The sequence below is a fragment of the Squalius cephalus genome, assembly GCF_949319135.1.
Source record: "Squalius cephalus genome assembly, chromosome: 16".
NCBI classification, from domain to species: Eukaryota; Metazoa; Chordata; class Actinopteri; order Cypriniformes; family Leuciscidae; genus Squalius; species Squalius cephalus.
Window position 1 is genome coordinate 13,761,681 of NC_137137.1, and position 21,574 is coordinate 13,783,254.

Genomic DNA, 21,574 nt, shown 5'->3' on the forward strand with positions numbered 1-21,574 from the left:
GAACAAGTTCTCTTTGTTTATCTTCACAGAGAATGTTAAGAAATGAAGAATGATTCTTCCTGTCAGTCCCACTCAGTTATATTACACTGATTTGTTTCATGGTGTTAAGTAAAGCTCTTACTCAGCTGTAGTAATCTTGTGCTCCGCCACACAGCCTTGTGGTGAGATTTAAGGGCTTTAGTGACATCCTTTCCCCCACATTAATCTTTGTCATTCTGTGCTATACAGCCAACTAATACAGAAGCAGATTCTTAGAGACAGATAAGATTTAGTGTCTTCCTGTATTGTGGAGGTCTCTTAGAATATTCTGTTCCACGAATGTTTGCTTCCTATATATTCTTGATAATATTGAGCTGTAAACCATAGGCACACACAATAATATCGCTACACAGATGTAGATAAAGAACTAACCGTTTAAATATTTTGAACACAATACTTAGTGCTACTTTAAATAATCAATAAATAACTGCAGTGGGTTATTGTATGTGCTGACAAATAAAAAGTAGTTCTACACTTTTAAAATTAATTTACCCTTTAGTATTTTGAATCATAGTATATAGTAGCGTATTATAATATTATAACATTAGTCTACTAAATTATCACACAATTTACAATTATCATATCAATAGTCCAACTAGTGGTTGTTCCCTTTCACACATTCAAATCTATCATGTTGTAAAAAAATAAAAAAATAAAAAATAAAAAAACCTGCTTTGAAAATAAGGGTGGGAACTGGGAACCAACGAGATTTCCTAATGGTGTCTCACTTCGCTGCGCTAATGTAAACAAACAAAGTGCTAGCGCGTAAGATTCGAATTCGGGAAAGCCTCAATTTTTAGTAGGCTAAATAACGACTTAAATTTCGGGCTGTTTTTCACATAAATTTAGCGTACGACGTCAGAAGATTTGAAAAAATGCACACGAGAATCACATGGACTATTTTTATCTGTTTTTTTTGGAAGTTTGAGGCAACGTCAGGGTGAGTAAATTACAGGATTGTTCGAAGCAGTTTTTGTTTTGTCCTTAATTATAAGTAGGTTTTTATTATTATTCATTTTTAAGAATTAAGATAGACTACCCGTGGGCAATATAAAGAAATCAATCTTAGATCAGGGAATTGTATGTGACTGGCTGTTTGTTCTCAGAGAAAAAAGCTGGTCAACATGTTTGCTGTCATAATGTTTATAAGCAGCCAACATCTAGCCTGCTATCTAGTGAAAACCTCCATCCTGCTCGTTTCTCACAGAAACACACAGGTGCACATATGGACTCACTCTGAGGAATGAGATTAAGGATTGTGATTAAGGTGTGTGTGTGTGCGCGTTCCTGTGTGTTTTAATCCGTGCGTCTGTGGATTTGTGCAGAGTGAATGGTCAAAAGTTAGCTTGTCATGCTTTCATGAATGTGAAATCAGCTCTTTCTATGAAATGCTTTCATTGATTATCCTGGAAAGCAGGGGAGCATGTAATGCTTCACATCTGATTTCTTTTGTGAATGCTGTCTATTTTACGCTTTTGAATGTTTCTTTTTAAAGGATACATTTGTATAATTTGCACCATTAGAGTAAGTGGAACAGTTTTCTTTTTGTAAATGCTACATATATTTTTACTTGCTGGTGTACAATTTAGTCGCATACAATGGCTGTATAAAGCCTTTTGAATAATAAGACACTAAAAATAAATCAGTCTTAAATGTGTTGTAAAGTATTGGAGGCCTTTCTTTCCCACTGCATTTTAAAAAATCTGCCTGCAAGGTGAATCCATAATGTTTACTACACAATAGCTCACAATAACCTTAGGATAACTTCATGATTCAGGTAATGAAATGTAGCAGGCCTGTCAAATACTGCCAATAGCCTTGAGTCTTTGTGTTGAAGGCTCTGTTCAACAAGCATGGAGTCAAGCCGACAATTCATTGAGTTCAGCGCATTATAATAACCTCCCTCCTGCATACTAAAATCCTCTTCTGTAGTCTCAAACTCTTGATTTTTCGTGTTGTGTTGAATTTCAACCTTTGGTTTTCAGTTATAATTATTGATCCTTGGAGGGAAATTAAGCAGCTGTTCCATGATAAGTTGATAGATCTGACAAATTTGAGTTGACAATTTTACTTGGCTAAATAGATAATAAAATTAATTATGCATTAAATGATGTTTTATGCATTTTCTGAGAAAATGCATAGTGACATTTTCCACCCTTTTTAAAATAATGTTTTTGATATCAGTCTTTCCACATGGTTCAAATAAAAGTAAGATTGTCTTATAGTCCTTATACACCGTTTTAAATTTGAGTAAGTCAGTAAGATTTTTTTTTCTTTTGAAATAAATGAATGCTTTTATTTAGCAAGGACACATTCAATTGATGAAAATATTACTGTTTCCACAACAATATTAAAGCAGCACAACGGTTCAAAGGAACAAATTACATTTAAAAATATATTAATATAGAAAACTGTTTTTTTTTTGTAGGACACAGTGCTGCACTTATAAATAACTGTTTAGCACTTTGCAAGGCAGTAATATATAGGACTTATTTAGGCCTTCAATGTTCTGAGGTGGTTACAACCTGAAAAATCTTGATATTTTCAGGCATCAATGGCATCTTGAGAATGGGCCTGTTCTCCTAAACAGCTCATTAGTCAAAGGAAGCCTAGACTAACAGGATGAAACACCTTGCGGTATTCTGGAAGGGGTCATGCCATGCTGCAGTGCACAGTTAAATCACTTGGGATCCCATAACTAAACCAAGGACACTTCACCCATATAAAACACAAAGACACATTTACTGCTTTTTACTAAAGCAATACATATTGCTCACATAACTAATGACGTTGCTTTGAGTGTTTCTCTGTCTAGGCTTTTTTTTTATTAGTAACCAGAGCAACCTTTTGATTGATATTTTAAATCAAATACATTTGTTTACAGATTGTCTTACAAATCGTAATATTGGAATAATCCATCTTTTTAAGAATATGTGTTTTAGTTATAGATATGCGTTTTTTTCAGATTCATCTATATAATTTGGATTATGGTTCTTCAGTTTTCCTGTGTTGGCTAGGGTGCATAAATATCCACAACCCTCAGCATACCGTAAACATGGGCGCCCCCTAGAGAAAATTTGAGTAGTACAGGAAGCTAGAGAAGTGCACAGTCATCCAAGACAAGCAGTCTGTGAGAACCCTCACTGTGTATCACTAGACTAAACTCAGTCATTCTGGTGGTAACCTGATCATACCCTCAGGTAGGGGTTAAAGAGGAAGCAGTCCAGGTTGAGGAATAATCACAGTATAAAACAGACTCTGTTGCTCTGCTTGTCTGTCATCACTCTCCAAAAGGCTCAGCAAACATTTCCCATCATACTCATCTTACAGGGCTTTGGTTAGGGACTGAAAGCATTGAGAAACAGCCACTATAAACACAATGGCTAATGATATTACTGCTCATTTTCTCTCCATTACAGTCATAATGTAAGATGAGCTCTTTTATTTAAGCAATGCTCAAATTTAGGCCACTGGAATATCTTGTTTTTGATTAGTTCCATCTAATTTAGGGCGCACACACATTAGGAGTAGTGAACACCCACACAAACAGCAAACCATGGACACACACATCCGGAGTAGTGGGCAGCCATTTTGCTGTGGCGAGCGATTGGGGGTTAGGTGGCTTGCTCAAGGGCACCTCAGTCATTTCCTTCCAGTATTGAGAATCAAACCTGCAACCTTCGGGTTACCAGTCTGACTCTCTAATCATTAGACCACGACTGCCCAAAATAATAAAATCAACTAATTTCTTCAGCACATTTCCTTCATAAATTAAATTCATCCACTGTGTCTTCAGTGGCTCAGATGGCGGGAGTTGGTGGTTGCGGCATGGGTGACACGTTGTATTTGTCGTTTTGTTCGAATATTAAATAAGTCATTGAATTAAATGATCATTCACATTGACTCATTTTACAATTAATTGATGAATTGATCGTTAATTTAAATGACGATCCATCAGAATTTGTGTAAATTAACATCCCTTATATATATATTCATAACATACAGTGAGGAAAATAAGTATTTGAACACCCTGCTATTTTGCAAGTTCTCCCACTTAGAAATCATGGAGGGGTCTGAAATTGTCATCGTAGGTGCATGTCCACTGTGAGAGACATAATCTAAAAAAAAAAATCCAGAAATCACAATGTATGATTTTTTAACTATTTATTTGTATGATACAGCTGCAAATAAGTATTTGAACACCTGAGAAAATCAATGTTAATATTTGGTACAGTAGCCTTTGTTTGCAATTACAGAGGTCAAACGTTTCCTGTAGTTTTTCACCAGGTTTGCACACACTGCAGGAGGGATTTTGGCCCACTCCTCCACACAGATCTTCTCTAGATCAGTCAGGTTTCTGGGCTGTCGCTGAGAAACACGGAGTTTGAGCTCCCTCCAAAGATTCTCTATTGGGTTTAGGTCTAGAGACTGGCTAGGCCACGCCAGAACCTTGATATGCTTCTTACAGAGCCACTCCTTGGTTATCCTGGCTGTGTGCTTCGGGTCATTGTCATGTTGGAAGACCCAGCCTCGACCCATCTTCAATGCTTTAACTGAGGGAAGGAGGTTGTTCCCCAAAATCTCGCAATACATGGCCCCGGTCATCCTCTCCTTAATACAGTGCAGTCACCCTGTCCCATGTGCAGAAAAACACCCCCAAAGCATGATGCTACCACCCCCATGCTTCACAGTAGGGATGGTGTTCTTGGGATGGTACTCATCATTCCTCTTCCTCCAAACACGTTTAGTGGAATTATGACCAAAAAGTTCTATTTTGGTCTCATCTGACCACATGACTTTCTCCCATGACTCCTCTGGATCATCCAAATGGTCATTGGCAAACTTAAGACGGGCCTTGACATGTGCTGGTTTAAGCAGGGGAATCTTCCGTGCCATGTATGATTTCAAACCATGACGTCTTAGTGTATTACCAACAGTAACCTTGGAAACGGTGGTCCCAGCTCTTTTCAGGTCATTGACCAGCTCCTCCCGTGTAGTTCTGGGCTGATTTCTCACCTTTCTTAGGATCATTGAGACCCCACGAGGTGAGATCTTGCATGGAGCCCCAGTCCGAGGGAGATTGACAGTCATGTTTAGTAGGGCTGAACGATTAATTGCATTTGCGATAATATCGCGATATGATGAAACGCGATTTTCTAACCGCAAAAGCTGCGATTAAACTTTGGTCACGTGACACGCGGGAGTAAAGCAGTCTGCACTACGGAGGAAGCATCAACTTGGCACGCTATTATAGACCTGGCATAGGCTACAGGAAAGAACAGTTTGTGTTTAATTTATGTGATATTGTGTTATAGATTCTCTCCAACGATTTTGTATCTATTCAGATCATTTCAGAATAGAGTATGAGCTTAGTTTTAAACACAGATACGTGATTACGCTGCGTGTGCTTTATAAACAACCATATTCTGCTTGCTTCTAATTCCTCTGTCTCACACACACACACGACACCACTCGAACCTTCCGAAAAATAATCTTTCATAAAGTTCGGAGAAGTTGAAGCGAATTACAAGGACATTCGCGGGCTGCATTGCACAAGATGCGCTAACGTTATAAGATACGCGTCACGCGAGCTTTGCTTGATGTTACTCTTGTAGTCTCGCCCGCCGGCGCCGGTATTTTCCTTACAAATGCTCTACGAAGGCATCATATGTCTTTTGGAATGCAGTTGGCTTATATATTAAAAATATGAAAATCACCGACAGAAGCTGCATTCAGTTTCAAATAGTCACACGCGCTTTGCGAAGAGCGCTTGAGCATGCGGCTGTGAGCGACTCCATCTACGTGGTTAAATGTACTTGCATCTCAAAATGCTTTTATGACGCGAAATTAATAGATGTTAATAAATTAACAGACAGGACAAACCACATCTTATATTTCAAAAGAGATGAACATTTAGTTTTTTAATGTGTATTTCTTTTTAAAAGTACTTATAATTATAAATATTTTAAGTTTTATTAATAAGATTAATTAATAAGAAAAAAATTAGATCGGCTCATGAGGTGCCTAAAGATTCCCATCCTATTTTACATTGATGTATTGCTTGTTTTTGTTGAAATAATAGAAAAGATAAAGATCTTAAAAAATAATTGCATATTAAATTGCTATCGCAATATTGGTAAAACTAATCGCAATTAGATTATTTTCCAAAATCGTTCAGCCCTAATGTTTAGCTTCTTCTATTTTCTAATGATTGCTCCAACAGTGGACCTTTTTTCACCAAGCTGCTTGGCAATTTCCCCGTAGCCCTTTCCAGCCTTGTGGAGGTGTACAATTTTGTCTCTAGTGTCTTTGGACAGCTCTTTGGTCTTGGCCATGTTAGTAGTTGGATTCTTACTGATTGTATGGGGTGGACAGGTGTCTTTATGCAGCTAGCGACCTCAAACAGGTGCATCTAATTTAGGATAATAAATGGAGTGGAGGTGGCCATTTTAAAGGCAGACTAACAGGTCTTTGAGGGTCAGAATTCTAGCTGATAGACAGGTGTTCAAATACTTATTTGCAGCTGTATCATACAAATAAATAGTTAAAAAATCATATATTGTGATTTCTGGATTTTTTTTTTTAGATTATGTCTCTCACAGTGGACATGCACCTACGATGACAATTTCAGACCCCTCCATGATTTCCAAGTGGGAGAACTTGCAAAATAGCAGGGTGTTCAAATACTTATTTTCCTCACTGTAGTTACATGAACAACTGGGCTATAAATAATTCCTCTACATTGCTAAAATGAGCATCAGTACTACAATAAGTAGAATATTCTGTTTATACTTTTATTGCATCCTCAATTTCTTTTTCTGTCCTTAATAGTTTTGTAAAATACTGTGCATCCCTTCAACTGTTAAAAAGTCATTTCCTTAACATCATCTCAGTAAGTAACCACTGTAAAAAAACAACAAAAAAACAGCACAATTAGTATTAGCAATGGAATCTGACATTCTCTGAGCTGAGCCTTCAAAACTGCAAACGCCTCTTTGTTTGCTAATCTAGGTGAGCTTATTTGCTAGTGAGACCCTCATAAGCAGAGCAGGCATTGGTTTTCAGCCACATATATGGCAATTAAAGAAATAAAGTCCACAATCCCCACATAGCAAAGTCAAGTTAGCAATATGTCAAAAGAATGCCAGACTGAATTTGCCAGACGTTTTCCTTAAGGTAATGCAAAGTAGAATGACGCAGAGCTTGACATGGGCTCATAAAATATGATATTGAGAATCGCTCAATGACCTTCTTGTGTTTAGACACGATGTATGGCGTCTCTTATGAGGGAGTCACTTGTGAGGTGTGAAGTGCTGCAGGTAATCATAATGCTCTGAGAATCTGATTCTTTGAGAGGGAACTGAATGAGATGCTCTTTAGCTTTATCTCCTTAAGGTGTCTCTGCTTTTCAAGATGTTTGTTAATTTGCTCTTTGGTCATGCGGTTTTCACTGGCCTCTTCATCTAGCTCTCTCTGAGTGCATCTTCTCATTCATTAGGTTTGACATACTTGTTGATCCAGTTGTTACAGTTTTCCTCTTAACTCCGCTGTTCTCTATCATTTGTCTTCCACTGTTGCAGTTCCACTCCTTGACTAGTGTTACGTACTAGGATGGCAGCAAATATAGGCATGGAGTCATAGATCTGTTTCAATCATTTATCTGAAACCCATTGAATTAAACTTACAGGTCACTATATCACAGTTGTTATTTCTTTCAGGTCTTAAACAAAAAGGTTCACATTCAAATCAACTCAAAACATGTTAACATTACCACGGTAACCTGAAACCTGATGATACATCTCACTGTCCTTTAGACATGGCCATCTTGATTAACCTGCCGCACACGCACGAACTTAGTGTCTCTGTCACTGTCCCAAAAGTTCGACGGCGCGAAAATCCTGTAAAACATCCAACAGTTCGACAGCGCGAAGATCCTGGAAAACATCCAACAGTTCGACAGCGCGAAAATCCTGGAAAACATCCAACAGTTCGACAGCGCGAGATATGTACAAAGAAAGGGATCCAAAAAGTGAGAAGACACACGGTCCAACCATGTCCCTCGCGCCAACGGAGTGCCTCCGAAACTTGTCCGTCATCCCACCGAAGTCGCGCTTATCTCGAATGTTCTCCTCACAGAATCATATAAAAATAAAACAAAACATTAGAGAAATAAAATATAAATGTGGGTTCATCACACCTTCCCCCTTAAAAGGGAAAATTTTGATCCCATAGATCAAAATTTTCAGACAGGTCTATCAATAACTCTTTAACATCGAGATAGACAATCAGCAATAACATTATCTTTACCCTTAACATGCTTTATCACAATGTCATACTCTTGCAAAATTAAACTCCAGTTTAACAATCTTCTGTTTTTGTTCCTCATCTTACTCAAAAACACTAATGGATTATGATCAGTATAAACAATGAGGGGTTTCTGACATGTACATAAGTAAACATCAAACTGCTGTAGTGCTAGAATCAAAGCTAATAGCTCTTTCTCGATAGTTGAATAGTTTCTTTGATGCCGGTTGAACTTTTTGGAGAAAAATGCAACAGGGTGCTCAACATTGTCGCTTTCATCCTGTTGTAACAACACCGCACCAGCAGCATCATCGCTAGCATCTACGGCCACTGAAAATGGTTTATTAAAATCAGGAGACTGGAGCACAGGGTAATGACATAACATGGACTTAAGTTTGTCAAATGCCTTTTGGCAGGATTCGCTCCAGACAAACTTCTCTCTTTTCTTAAGCAAATTTGTCAGGGGTAAGGCGACATCAGCAAAGTTCTTACAAAACTTGCGGTAATATCCCACCATTCCCAAAAATCTCCTCAAAGCTTTCTTATTTGTGGGAACAGGAAAGGCCAATACCGCCTGGATCTTAGCATCAACTGGAACTACCTGATCTTGACCAATAACATGTCCCAGATATGTTACATGAGCACATCCAAATTCACTCTTAGCCAAGTTAACTGTTAGGTTGGCTTCTGACAATTTTTCAAACAGTCTGCTAACATCTTTGAGATGACTTTCCCAAGTTTCATTCCCAGTAACCAAATCATCTATGTAAGCGCTAGTGTTGGGCAAATCTTTGATCACTGAATGAATCATTCTTTGGAATGTGGCTGGTGAATTTTTCATTCCAAATGGGAGAACCTTATATTCGTACAGCCCAGAATGTGTGACAAAAGCAGATATTTCTCTACCTCGTTCAGTTAATGGAACACACCAATAACCTTTTAACAAATCGATTTTAGTGAGGAACTTTGATTGTCCCACTTTGTCAATACAATCATCTACCCTTGGGATTGGAAAAGCATCTGTCTTGCTAACAGCATTGACTTGTCTATAATCTGTACAAAATCTTGTACTACCATCAGGCTTGGGTACAAGCACACACGGAGAGCTCCAATTGGAGTGTGATGGCTGAATGATGTTGTTCTTTAACATGTAAGCCACTTCCTCTTCAGCTAGCCTACATTTCTCAGGACTCATCCTATACGGATGTTGTTTGATTGGTTGAGCATTACCCACATCAACATCATGAACTGCTACATGAGTTCTTTTAGGAACATCAGGAAACAAATCTTGATGCCGAAGCACCAAGTCCATCATTTGAGCTTGTTGCCAAGGTTCTAAATGTGACATTTTCACATCAAGGTTCTGCAGAATCTCAGAATTGGACAATTTACAGGAAATGATTTCGGGTTTGATGGAGGGTTCCTCCTCCTGACAATCATCATCTACAGAACTTTCATCCTGGCTAACAACGGAGACAATCTGCACAGACCTATCATGGTAGGGTTTCAACATGTTGATGTGACATAACTGTCTGGCCTTTCTCCTATCTGGAGTTGTCACAATGTAATTGAGGTCATTAACCTTGGAATGGATCTCATAAGGTCCATGGAATCTAGCCTGTAGTGGATTGGACTGCAGTGGGAACAAAACAAGCACTCTCTCTCCTGGCTTAAATGTTCTTGCCCTAGCCTTACGGTCGTACCAAGTTTTCATCTTCCCTTGAGTAGCCTCAAGATTCTCCTTGGCTAGGGCACAGGCTCTATTAAGTCTCTCCTTGAAATTAAGGACATAATCCAACAAATTAATATGAGTGTCGTTGTTAGTCCACTGCTCACCCAGCAGGGCTAACGGTCCTCTTACCTGGTGTCCAAAAACCAGCTCAAAAGGGCTGAAACCCAGAGACTCCTGAATCGACTCTCTAGCCGCAAACAACAACAAATGAACACCCTCATCCCAGTCCTTCTCATTCTCAAAGCAGTATGTCCGAATCATGGTTTTCAGGGTGGAATGAAATCTCTCTAAAGCACCTTGGCTCTCAGGATGATATGCACTGGAAGTGATCTGCTTGATTCCCAATTGGTAAATAACCTGCTGGAATAATCCGGAGGTAAAATTACTACCCTGATCCGATTGAATCTCTTTTGGCAGACCAAACAAAGTGAAAAACTTTATCAAGGCCCTAGAAACGGTGGCTGCTTTGATATTTCTGAGTGGAATTGCTTCAGGGAACCTTGTTGAAGCACACATGATAGTCACCATGTACTCATTTCCAGTTCTTGTTCTGGGTAAAGGTCCCACACAATCCACAATAACCCTTGAGAAAGGATCACCAAAGGCTGGGATAGGTTTCAGTGGTGCCACAGGAGGGTCTAACTGGTGTTTACCCACCATCTGACAAGTGTGGCATGTGCGACAGAAATTTGCAACATCTTTGCGCAAACCTGGCCAGAAGAATTGCTTCATGATTTTGTTAACAGTCTTGTTAACACCAAGATGACCACCTAGAGGTAAGCTATGTGCCATGTTAAGTATGTCCTTCCTATAAACTTTAGGTACCACAACTTGATTAATAACTGCCCAATCTTCATTGGCAGGAATATCAGGAGGACGCCATTTCCGCATTAAAACCCCATCTTCCAGGTAAAAACCAACTGGCACTTTGACAATCTCGTCATCAGGGAGAGCTTTTTCTCTCAAGTCAGCAATCTCAGGATCAGTGCTTTGCTCAGTGATTAATTGCTTTCTTGACAAAGATAAACCATCAGACACATGCAAATCATTCCCATCTTCTTGTGGCGAACTACTAACACCTTGATCAAAGACTGCTCCCAGAAAAGTATCTGACAACTCATTAAAACATGAACTCTTACTAGAGCCACTATCTAACCTATGACCTGAACAATCAAGGTCATGCTTCAACAACGTGCTAGATTGCACAGAGTTCTCCTCTTCTCTTGCCTGGTTGGCCATAGCTCGAGTCACTGCACATGAAGGGAAAAACTCCAAGTCTAACTTAGACTCATCTTCAATGCTCGGCTTAGAAGTTAACTGAACAGAGGGGACGACTTTTCCACCAGCTAAGTCATTGCCGAGTAAAAGAGAAATACCTTTGACAGGGAGGCTGGACATAAGCCCTACTTTAACTTGTCCTGTTACTAAGTCTGACTTCAGAAACACAGAGTGCAAAGGTACGGTCACAATTCTCCCCTCAATGCCCTGAACAAGAATGAAGTCCCCTATCGCAATGTCTTCACTTTCACAGGAGGGCAATGCCTCTTTCAACAGAAGCGATTGGGAAGCCCCAGTATCACGGAGAATTCGAATGGGTTGAGAAGGAGAATTTTCACTTGGAGAAACAAATCCCTCTGACACGAAAGGAAGGAACTCTTCCCTCAGAAAATCAGACGACTCAGCCTTTTTAGCATCATAAGGACAAAATGGTTCGCATGAACCAAACTCGATAGGCATTTCTGTGACAGACTTCACCAAAGCATTAGGTGAGGGCCCCTTTTCTCTCTTTCTTTGAAGAATTAGGCACTCCGACAAGACATGACCTGGTTTCTTACAATAATGACACGTAGGACCCGTAGGCGCCTCCTTCTTGGTGTCACTAAACTTTTTCTTAACATCAGCACTTCTGTCTTTAACCTCTGTGGTCTGGGCTGAATTAAGTTTACCACCACTCTTCTTAGGTGGATATGGCCTATCGGACCCAAACTTAGACTTATGAGTGAGTGAATACTCATCTGCCAGCTTAGCAGCTTCATGTAGTGTGGATGCATCTTTCTCATCCAGGTACGACTTAATATCATCCTTAACACACCGCTTAAATTCTTCAACCAACATCAAGTCTTTCAATTTCTTGAAATCACTATTGACTGCTCTAGATGTACACCAACGCTCAAAGTACACCTCCTTATCATGAGCAAATTCAACATATGTCTGACTATCAATCTTTCTGAGACTCCTAAATTTCTGTCTGTAAGCTTCCGGAACCAACTCGTAAGCTGACAAAATGGCTTGCTTAACCACATCATAGTTTGAAGCGTCATCAACAGACAAAGCTGAATAAGCTTGTTGAGCTTTTCCTTTTATAACACTTTGCAGCATCAAAGGCCAATACTCAATGGGCCACTTCAAACTTTCAGCCACTTTTTCAAAATGCTGGAAATATTTGTCAACCTCCAGCTCATCAAAAGGAGGAACTAACCTCACTTCTCTGCTAGCACTGAATTCGTTTGTATTTAATGGATCTGCTTTTCCTAGCTTTGCTAACTCAAGCTGTTTTTCTATTTTTTCTCTTTCCAGCTCTATTCTTTCTCTTTCAATCAGCATCCTTTCCTTTTCCATCCGTTCCTGTCTTTCTCTTTCTCTGTCTTCTCTGTCTCTTTCCAATTTCAATTTATCCAGTTCAAACTGTCTTTCTTTTTCTCTCTCATCAGCACGTTCTTTTTCTCTTTCTCTCTCCAACTGAATCAGTCGTATTTTCAACTCTATGTCTGAGCCACTTCTAGGTTGAGGCTCCACATCAGACGCTCCAAATTGAGCCAAGTCTTCACTTGTAAAAACACCCTCATCATGATAATGTTGTGCTATCACCTTTACAATCCTTTCTTTCCTGCAACTTACATTCAAACCAGCTAATTTTAGCATATTAGCAACTTCCAATAAATCAGTTTTTCTCAATTGCTGCAGACCCTTAACAGTAGGTAATTCCAAAAACTCTTTTAATGTTGCTGCCATTATTACAAGAGAAAAAAAAAAAAAAATCACTTGGATTCAATAAATGCTAACTTAATGCAAACGCAAATGACTCGTCAAAATGGTAAATATCCCGGACGAAGCCCCCAATTTTGTTACGTACTAGGATGGCAGCAAATATAGGCATGGAGTCATAGATCTGTTTCAATCATTTATCTGAAACCCATTGAATTAAACTTACAGGTCACTATATCACAGTTGTTATTTCTTTCAGGTCTTAAACAAAAAGGTTCACATTCAAATCAACTCAAAACATGTTAACATTACCACGGTAACCTGAAACCTAATGATACATCTCACTGTCCTTTAGACATGGCCATCTTGATTAACCTGCCGCACACGCACGAACTTAGTGTCTCTGTCACTGTCCCAAAAGTTTGACGGCGCGAAAATCCTGTAAAACATCCAACAGTTCGACAGCGCGAAGATCCTGGAAAACATCCAACAGTTCGACAGCGCGAAAATCCTGGAAAACATCCAACAGTTCGACAGCGCGAGATATGTACAAAGAAAGGGATCCAAAAAGTGAGAAGACACACGGTCCAACCATGTCCCTCGCGCCAACGGAGTGCCTCCGAAACTTGTCCGTCATCCCACCGAAGTCGCGCTTATCTCGAATGTTCTCCTCACAGAATCATATAAAAATAAAACAAAACATTAGAGAAATAAAATATAAATGTGGGTTCATCACACTAGTCATAGAAATCCTGCTGATCTGTGTCTTTGGTTTACTTGAACTTGTAGATGATGGTGAATGTGGTTTGATGCAGCTGTAGTCTCTGTGCAGCTATCATGAGGAGGATCATGGAGTTTTGTTTACTGATACCCTACTTCATCATAATCACTACGATGCCATTGCCAGTGGACACGTGGTCAGCATTGTACTTGCTAAAGTCTCCATATTGTCTCAAATTTTGTCCAGTCCGGTTTGAAAGACCATAGGTTATAATAGAATACAGTCAAAAATGCTTGCTTTCTTAAATGCAGGTGACCCAGCTAAATGATTCAGTGAACTAAGTCGGCATATTACAGACTTCAGACTGTATAGCCTAAATGTGTAAAGGAATATGTAAATACTAGTTATAACAATTTATGTCAACCAAATACAGTTAACCTACAATTCAGTTGCTGAAACCTAAAACAACAAATGGGACATTCTATGGTCTTGTGGACTTAACGGACATGTACGCGCAGCAACCATTATAAGTACACAAGACCGTAAGTGCATATGAAGTGTGCCATTTTAGACAGCTAGGACCAAACACATTCCCCTAACCCTTTCCATGGTGTGCATGCAAAGCTGGAGTAATTCAATGATTAAGACTGGTTATCTGTTTATTATTTATTATTGTTATTATCTCTGTAACAGGAATTCAGACCCCAGGGCTTGTCTTTTCCTGGTTTTCTATAATTAGCCTACAGTTTCTCTGTGTTGTTCAGGCATTAATGCAGTGAGTGCAATCCTGTGGACTTCACACAGGCTCCCCTGGGCTTTAGCTGTTGCCAATGGATGCACTGCCTGCTCTATAAAAACCAATTAAAATAATTATACCGACTCCCATGCAGGCAGAAAATGTGCCCTTTTAACACTTATTAGTGGCATTATATATAATGCTAAAAATGTTTTGTTAAGAGATATTTGGCCTCTGTTAAACCTTACTGAAATCCCTTCATTTCATTTTTGAATGTATTTTACATGAAATAAATAATTCTTTGAAAATTAAATTGAATTATTTTTAGATAAAAAGTATTGCCTAATTTACTCATGTAAAGAACCTGGTAGTTTGATTTGTCTTATCTCGCCTAGTGGAGTCAGCATGGCTCTTCCAAAGGGGGGAAAAAGGTGCATGATGTTCTTGTTAAGGAAGAAGATGTATTTGAGTGCATGCTGGATAGATGAGAGGTGATGTGTGAAAAGTCCATCTGACCAGCAGGGGCTAGGCTTGTGCTGCTGTGTGATTGCGTGTGTATGATGAAATGCGGTACACTTTCCTGCTCTCAAGAAACTGTAAGTAGGTCAGAACAAGAGAAGAGCTGCTCTCTTCGTCGCTACCGAGGCCCAAAGAGGCAATCATCAAAAACGCATCCTGCAGTCTTATAACTAGGCCTAATAGCAATGTCAACTCAAACTCACTGCCGTGATTTCATCTAGAATATCCAGGGTGATCAAATGGTTGGCTGACAGTCAGAACAAACAGAAAATCTCTCACCATTTGATCACCCTTGGCCATCACTTTGGAAAAAAGCTTGCAAAGTTTGAAGGAGTTGAAGTCTGTAATTGTGGCCATGACAATTGTCAGGGTACTTATGATTACACACATACAAACGCTCAGGGCCAGAAAGAACTAGGCTAACATCTTGCAATGATTCAAAAATACTGCCATTAACCTCACTTATTTCAGATGGTGAGCTGAACAATTTGTATCATGCATTTAAGATGTTTTTAATTTAATTGGTTGGTTACATACATTTAATCATTTAGCAGACACTTTTATCCAAAGCGACTTACAAATGAGGAGAGCAATTGAAGCAATCAAACCAGGACAACAATATGCAATATGCAATTTTTTTTATTATTATTATTAGATATTTAATAATAACTTTTTTAAAAGTGTTAGTATTAGCCTAATGGGTCAAGTGTTGCCGAAAAAGATGCGTTTTCAGCAGTTTCTTGAAAATGGCTAAAGACTCGGGTAGAGATGGGCAGGTCATTCCACCAGCTTCGAACAGTCAGGGTAAAGGTCTGTGAAAGTGATTTTGTGCCTCTTTGGGATGGAACCACAAGGCACCGTTCACTTGCAGAATGCAAGTTTCTGGATGGCACATAGATCTAAAGTAATGAGTTTAGGTATAGGGGTGCAGAGCCAGTGTTTTTTCTGTAGGCAAACATCAGTGCCTTGAATTTGATAGACGCAACAATTGGTAACCTGTTGAATTTTTTGAGGAGAGGTGTGACGTGTGCTCCCTTCGGCTTGTTAAAGACCACTCTTGGTGCAACATTCTGGATCAGTTGCAGAGGTCTAACAGTGCATGCTGTAAGGCCTGCCAAGAGTGCATTACAATAGTCCAGTCTGGGTAGAACAAGAGCTTGGACAAGGAGTTGTGTACTATGCTCCGATAGGAAGGGCCTGATCTTCCTAATGTTGTATAATTCAAATCTGTAGGACTGTGAAGTTCAAATGATCATCAATCACAACTCCAAGGTTCCTGGATGAAGTTTCTTTGCAAGGTTTAGGCTACATCCAGAAAGAAATGTCTGTCAGGCAGGCCGAGATGCGAGCAGCTACCGACAGTTTAAGTTGGAAATTGAATTTTCAGGTCTAAGCTCAAAAAGTGAATAAATGGATTATAACTACTGCATAAATAAAATTTAAATTAGTACCATAAAATATTAAATATTAAACATTATTGAACTAAAAGTATAGTACATTCATTTCATCGAAATAAATTTTTTGATCGCCATGCGATTGCGAAGAGCACCAAGGGGTATAGGGTAAACGGGTAAATTGCGTCGCATTACTCGCATAAGTTGCGCTTTAGAATACGTATGTTAGTTTGGCCAGAAGCTAGTTACTTTACGTTAAAAAGTTTTAAATATGAATAGTTTTCTTACACAAACTCATGGCTTTGCTTCAGAAGGCCTTTATTAACCCCCCGGAGCCATGTGGAGCACTTTTATCAAGTCTGAAACGAGAATGTCATATACACCTAGGATGGTTTGAGGGTGAGTAAATCATGGGCTAATTTTCATTTTAAAGTGAACTACTCCTTTAAACACCTCTGATTGGCCATTGCGTTCACATGCTCAATATATATGTCTGTGATTGGCTACAATGATCAAAGCTTCAAAAACATGTTGTCTTCACCGAGCGCTTGCACAGATACACGGGTGTTTGAAAGCTACGTCTATCAGAGGATCCCTGATATATCCACTGATAAACCGATCCGCTGATAGACACCTGCTTTCAAACACTCCCGTGTGTATGTGTAAGAGCTCCGAAATCACACTAGAATAAACTATAGTTCTGTCTAGATTTTGTCATCTTAAGGCTGTGAAAATAAGTTATTAATTATTTTATAAAGATTAACTTAAAGTGACAACCATCAGTTAATATTTAAAGTCTGTTTATGAAGTAATTACATCGACGTTCAATGTGGATGAGCTTAAAGGGTAGGCTAACTCTCGCCAAAATGCAACCTAGGGTCTTTTTGTTAATCTAGGCTACCCGAGGCAAACTTTTGTTTAAAAGCATAATTAGAATGGAAACGCCACTTTTAAGTTTGACCGTATTTTCGTTTCGGTCAAATTGCCTTTTGAATGGGAGTGCATGGGGCACTTCTATGATAGCATCAAAAATCACTATTTTTAAAACACTAAGAAGGCTCAACACAACATGGAACTTTGCTCGAAGTATCACCAGGGGCTCTTCACATGAACTCGAGCATTGAGAAAATTTTTTTGTGTACACAGAGTTTACTAAAAAGAAAGATTTTGAACAACTCACCGCCAGCATTTTGACAGTCAAAAATAGTCGATCTCTGAATGCTAATGAACTGACTCTTAATTTTAGTATTGCTTCTTATATGAGCATCCTTTTTCAAATACAAGGTCAATATTGATTTTCACTAACAACAAAACAACAAATTATCCGTGAATTTATATGGAACTAAGCTTTAGGAGCTTTCCATCTTTACTCTCCTCGCTGTTACGTTGCATTTGGAGATAGACTATTTTTGACTGTCAAAATGCCTATATTAGGATAATAGTAGGATAATTAGTAGGATAATACATATATATATATATATATTTAATAATCTGAGCTCAAAGATGGTAGTGTGCTTAATGGGTACTTGAGCTTAATAGGTACGTTTACCCTACACAATCTTTACTTAATTACAGTATACCATTTCCCAAAAATGCTTGACTCGCCATACATTTTAATAAGTACAAAAAATTATGATTAAAGGTAGGGTAAGCAATTTCGGAGATAGCCTACTAGCAATAGCAAGCTAGCCTTGAAAGCATAAGATCCCATCCTCCTTTCAGAGCGCTGTCCAAAGCCTCCTCTCATTTCCTCTCGATATGTGAGTAACGTTGGTTTCACAGAATTAAGATATGCTGTATTTTGCTTGAATATACTTGTGTGTCATCTTCGCTTGTTTGTTCATTTGCATTATTATTATTCTAAGACTGGAACATCTAAACCTCCTCCACCACCCGCTCCAAAAGTGGTTACGAAAAGTGAGATAACATACTCCTAATATAGGGTTTTTCTTTTGGTTGCCCTTTTAAATCCTGGTATAACCCCGTAATCTTGTCACATTTGTAATATATTAGTTACTTGGACTATTGTGTTATGTAGGTAGCTGTTCTGTGTTTGTTTTTTTGGGATGGAAGGGATGACTTTGCCATCGAAGGAGTAGAGAAGCTAAGTAACAATTAGAAATTCGACCTGAATTATCATAGTAGCACTTGTCTTTTTTTATTATTAGTAGCCTAGTAGTAGTAGCACTTATCATAGTAACACTTTTACTTAGCGATGCACCGAAATTTCGGCTGCTGTAAATTATTGGCCGAAAATGGCATTTCGCGCTCTGCTCAGTCGCTCACGGCCCAAGCATGTACCGTTCATGCTCACCGGAAAGGCAAAATCCGCTAAAAAACGTGCCGACATGAAATTTCTCTGGACTTGTTTCTGTTTGCAATAGCCCTACTGTGTTGTAACATGGTGTGTATAGCCGTGCTGGGCAACTCTGGTAAAATTACGCTATCCTCTTGTTCACTGATCCTCTCCCTGCTATCTGCTCACATGCTCTGATAATAATAGCTTTGTAGGACTACTTTATTTTGATAATAATCTGTTAAATCTAATAATATTATTTTAATATAGGCCTATTTTCTGTCCAATTTTTGTGTTACTTGAAATAAAAGTGTGGTTATTTTATTTTTTTGTCTAACGGTTGTGTGCTTTATTCCAGGCTGCATCACAAGTCAGATTGTGAATTGCTACCATTCAGAATTTTTAAGAACATAATAAAATTAAGAACAGTAAGGACACGGTTTGGAAATCAAGGAATGGAGAAGCGTCCCATTGGCTCTTCATTATAAAATATAATTAAAATAATAACAATAATAATTTAAGAATGTTGGCACTGGCACATGGGAACACTATGAAATCGAACAGCAATCCTTCACAGCTGTTACCCAATTTCTCTAATCTAAGAGCGCCCCCTGCAGTCAAGTTACTCTACTGTACAAAAATGAAAACATGAAGACTATTGTTTTGGTGTAGCCTAATAAAAATGAAATATCTTTCATTCCCACATTGCTATGTGTATATATATATATTTTTAATATTTTTTATGCATTGTTATGGTTATGTTATTTTACCCAAATACAATGCATGAAATACCTTTTCATTTTTAAATATCTACTGGTATCAAATATGCTTTGTGCAGAGACAGACAAATGATTATTGAGTACTTTTTCATTTAAAGAAATGTATAAATGCAGCAGCATCACTGTCAGCTGCTGATAATTGGTGATACTAAAGATATTAAGGATGAGTCATACCTCTTTGATAAGTGTATGTGTTTATTTTTGGAGCGTCTTGCTAAAAATACAGTCGATTATAACTGGCTGCCGCACAGGGAGATGGTTGGACTGTTATTGCTCAGAGGCAGCCTGGAGTCTATGGTCTTCTGAGTTGTCATGGAGACCATTGTATTTTGCCTCTCCTGTGATTGGTGCTGCCGGGTTGAGCAAGTATATGCTATTTCTGTCTTTTTCAACACCTTCAGCCTGCTGTCTTTCTCTGCCTCCTCACTCAAACATGGGTGTTCTTGTTTCACTCCATTGTTATCTTTCCCATTCCATTAATCCTTTCAATGACAGTAAGCCCACCAAGCGTCTTTCCATGCGTCTCGCTAATGATCTATTGATTCACTGATGTCGCGATCCAATGTAAGCTGCTGTACTGGTTGTCCACAAACAAAGGGAGGAAGACTCATGTCAGTGAACTAAGAACCAGATCAAGTCATGCATCACTGTGATCGCAGATCCAGATCGGCCAACAACAGCTCCATGCCCCTGTGGCTGTGTTTTCTCTGGAGCAAAAAGTTACAAAATCTCAAATGAAAAGGGTCTCAAGTGTCTGAATGCGTTGCCTTGCAAGCCGCAGTCTCTCAGGGCTGATCTCCCAATGCTCTGTTTACATAGACATAAACAGCAGGGGAGCTAGAACAGTTCATCCTCTAAGCTTAGCTAAAATGAAAAATATTATTGTCATAAATGTTTGTTTTCCTCTTGAAAAAATCCACAGCACTTGCGTTGTAATAACTAAATGTGTGTGGTTTCTTGCGCTAAAATTACTGACTATATTGTCTTATTGAAAGTCCTACAGTCCTGTTCATCGTTCTATCAATTATTCATAAGGGTTTTATTATTATTTCTTCTCTGGGTGAGTTTTACTCTCACAGAAAGAGAATGTTCAGTCTGTTTCGTAATTTCTAATGGGTTTTTAGATGAGCAGTTCTTGATTTTGGAGTAAAGTAAGGTCTGTGCCGGTAAACATTACTTGAAGCGACTGTCGTGTTTTGTTCTACAACATAAATTACATACAGTCACACCTCAAATGTGAACTTTGAAGTTGCTACATAAGGACCAGTGTTGGGTGTAATTCATTACTAAAATTAAGTACTGTAATTTAAGTAATTATTCAATTATTTTCCGTTGAAAAAGTAAGGGATTCTATAATTTAATTACAGTTACTAGTGATGTAATTGCATTAAATCATATATAGACTATAAATAATTCTATATAAAACAATAATGGATTAATCATAAAAATGTAAAAAAACTAAATTGTTAAAATGTATGGTTTTAATGTAACATTCCCCCTTTAAATACTTTAGTCAGTTCAAGAATAATGTATGCATTTTTTTATTATTTATTTGAAAGAATTAAAAGAGCATTTTCATGTCCTTGTATTGTTTAACTGGTTGAGGTTGATATGGGATTTAGAAAGTAATTGCATAGTAATAAGTACAGTAATCTAATTACACTGTTGAAGATGTAATTAGTAACTAGTAGGCTAATTAATGACTTTTTTAGAGTAACTTACCCAACACTGATAAGGACTACAAAATAGATGTCAGTTTTCATGCATTCTCAAATCATAGTCCTTATATTTATATATAAATAGACTAATGACATTTTTTTTTTTTTTTTTTTTTAAAAGGTCAATTAAACACATTAAAGTTGGTAATATTTTTTCAAACTTGTCAGTTTGTGGCACATCTGCATTTGAGTGGCATGTGCCACTGTAATACCAGTGCTATTGTATGTTGTTTATCACGCAAAGTCAGAAACTGCCCATTCTAGGAAGGATGCGAAATAAATCTATAATGGGTCTCACCAATTGGCATGTGCCAGTGGATGGATAGTGGTATTTGTCACTAAAACTTGTAA

At 38.3% G+C, this 21,574-nt stretch overlaps 1 protein-coding gene across 1 annotated transcript in view; it reads left to right on the forward strand.

Moving 5' to 3' along the window:
- The first annotated feature begins 734 nt into the window (after positions 1 to 734).
- gpr61 (G protein-coupled receptor 61) overlaps positions 735 to 21,574 on the forward strand; it is a 31,779-nt gene continuing 10,939 nt past the window's right edge. Inside the window, exon 1 of the mRNA XM_079897471.1 lies at positions 735 to 979. The gene's annotated coding sequence lies outside the window, so the exon portion shown is untranslated. The remainder of the gene's footprint in view (positions 980 to 21,574) is intronic.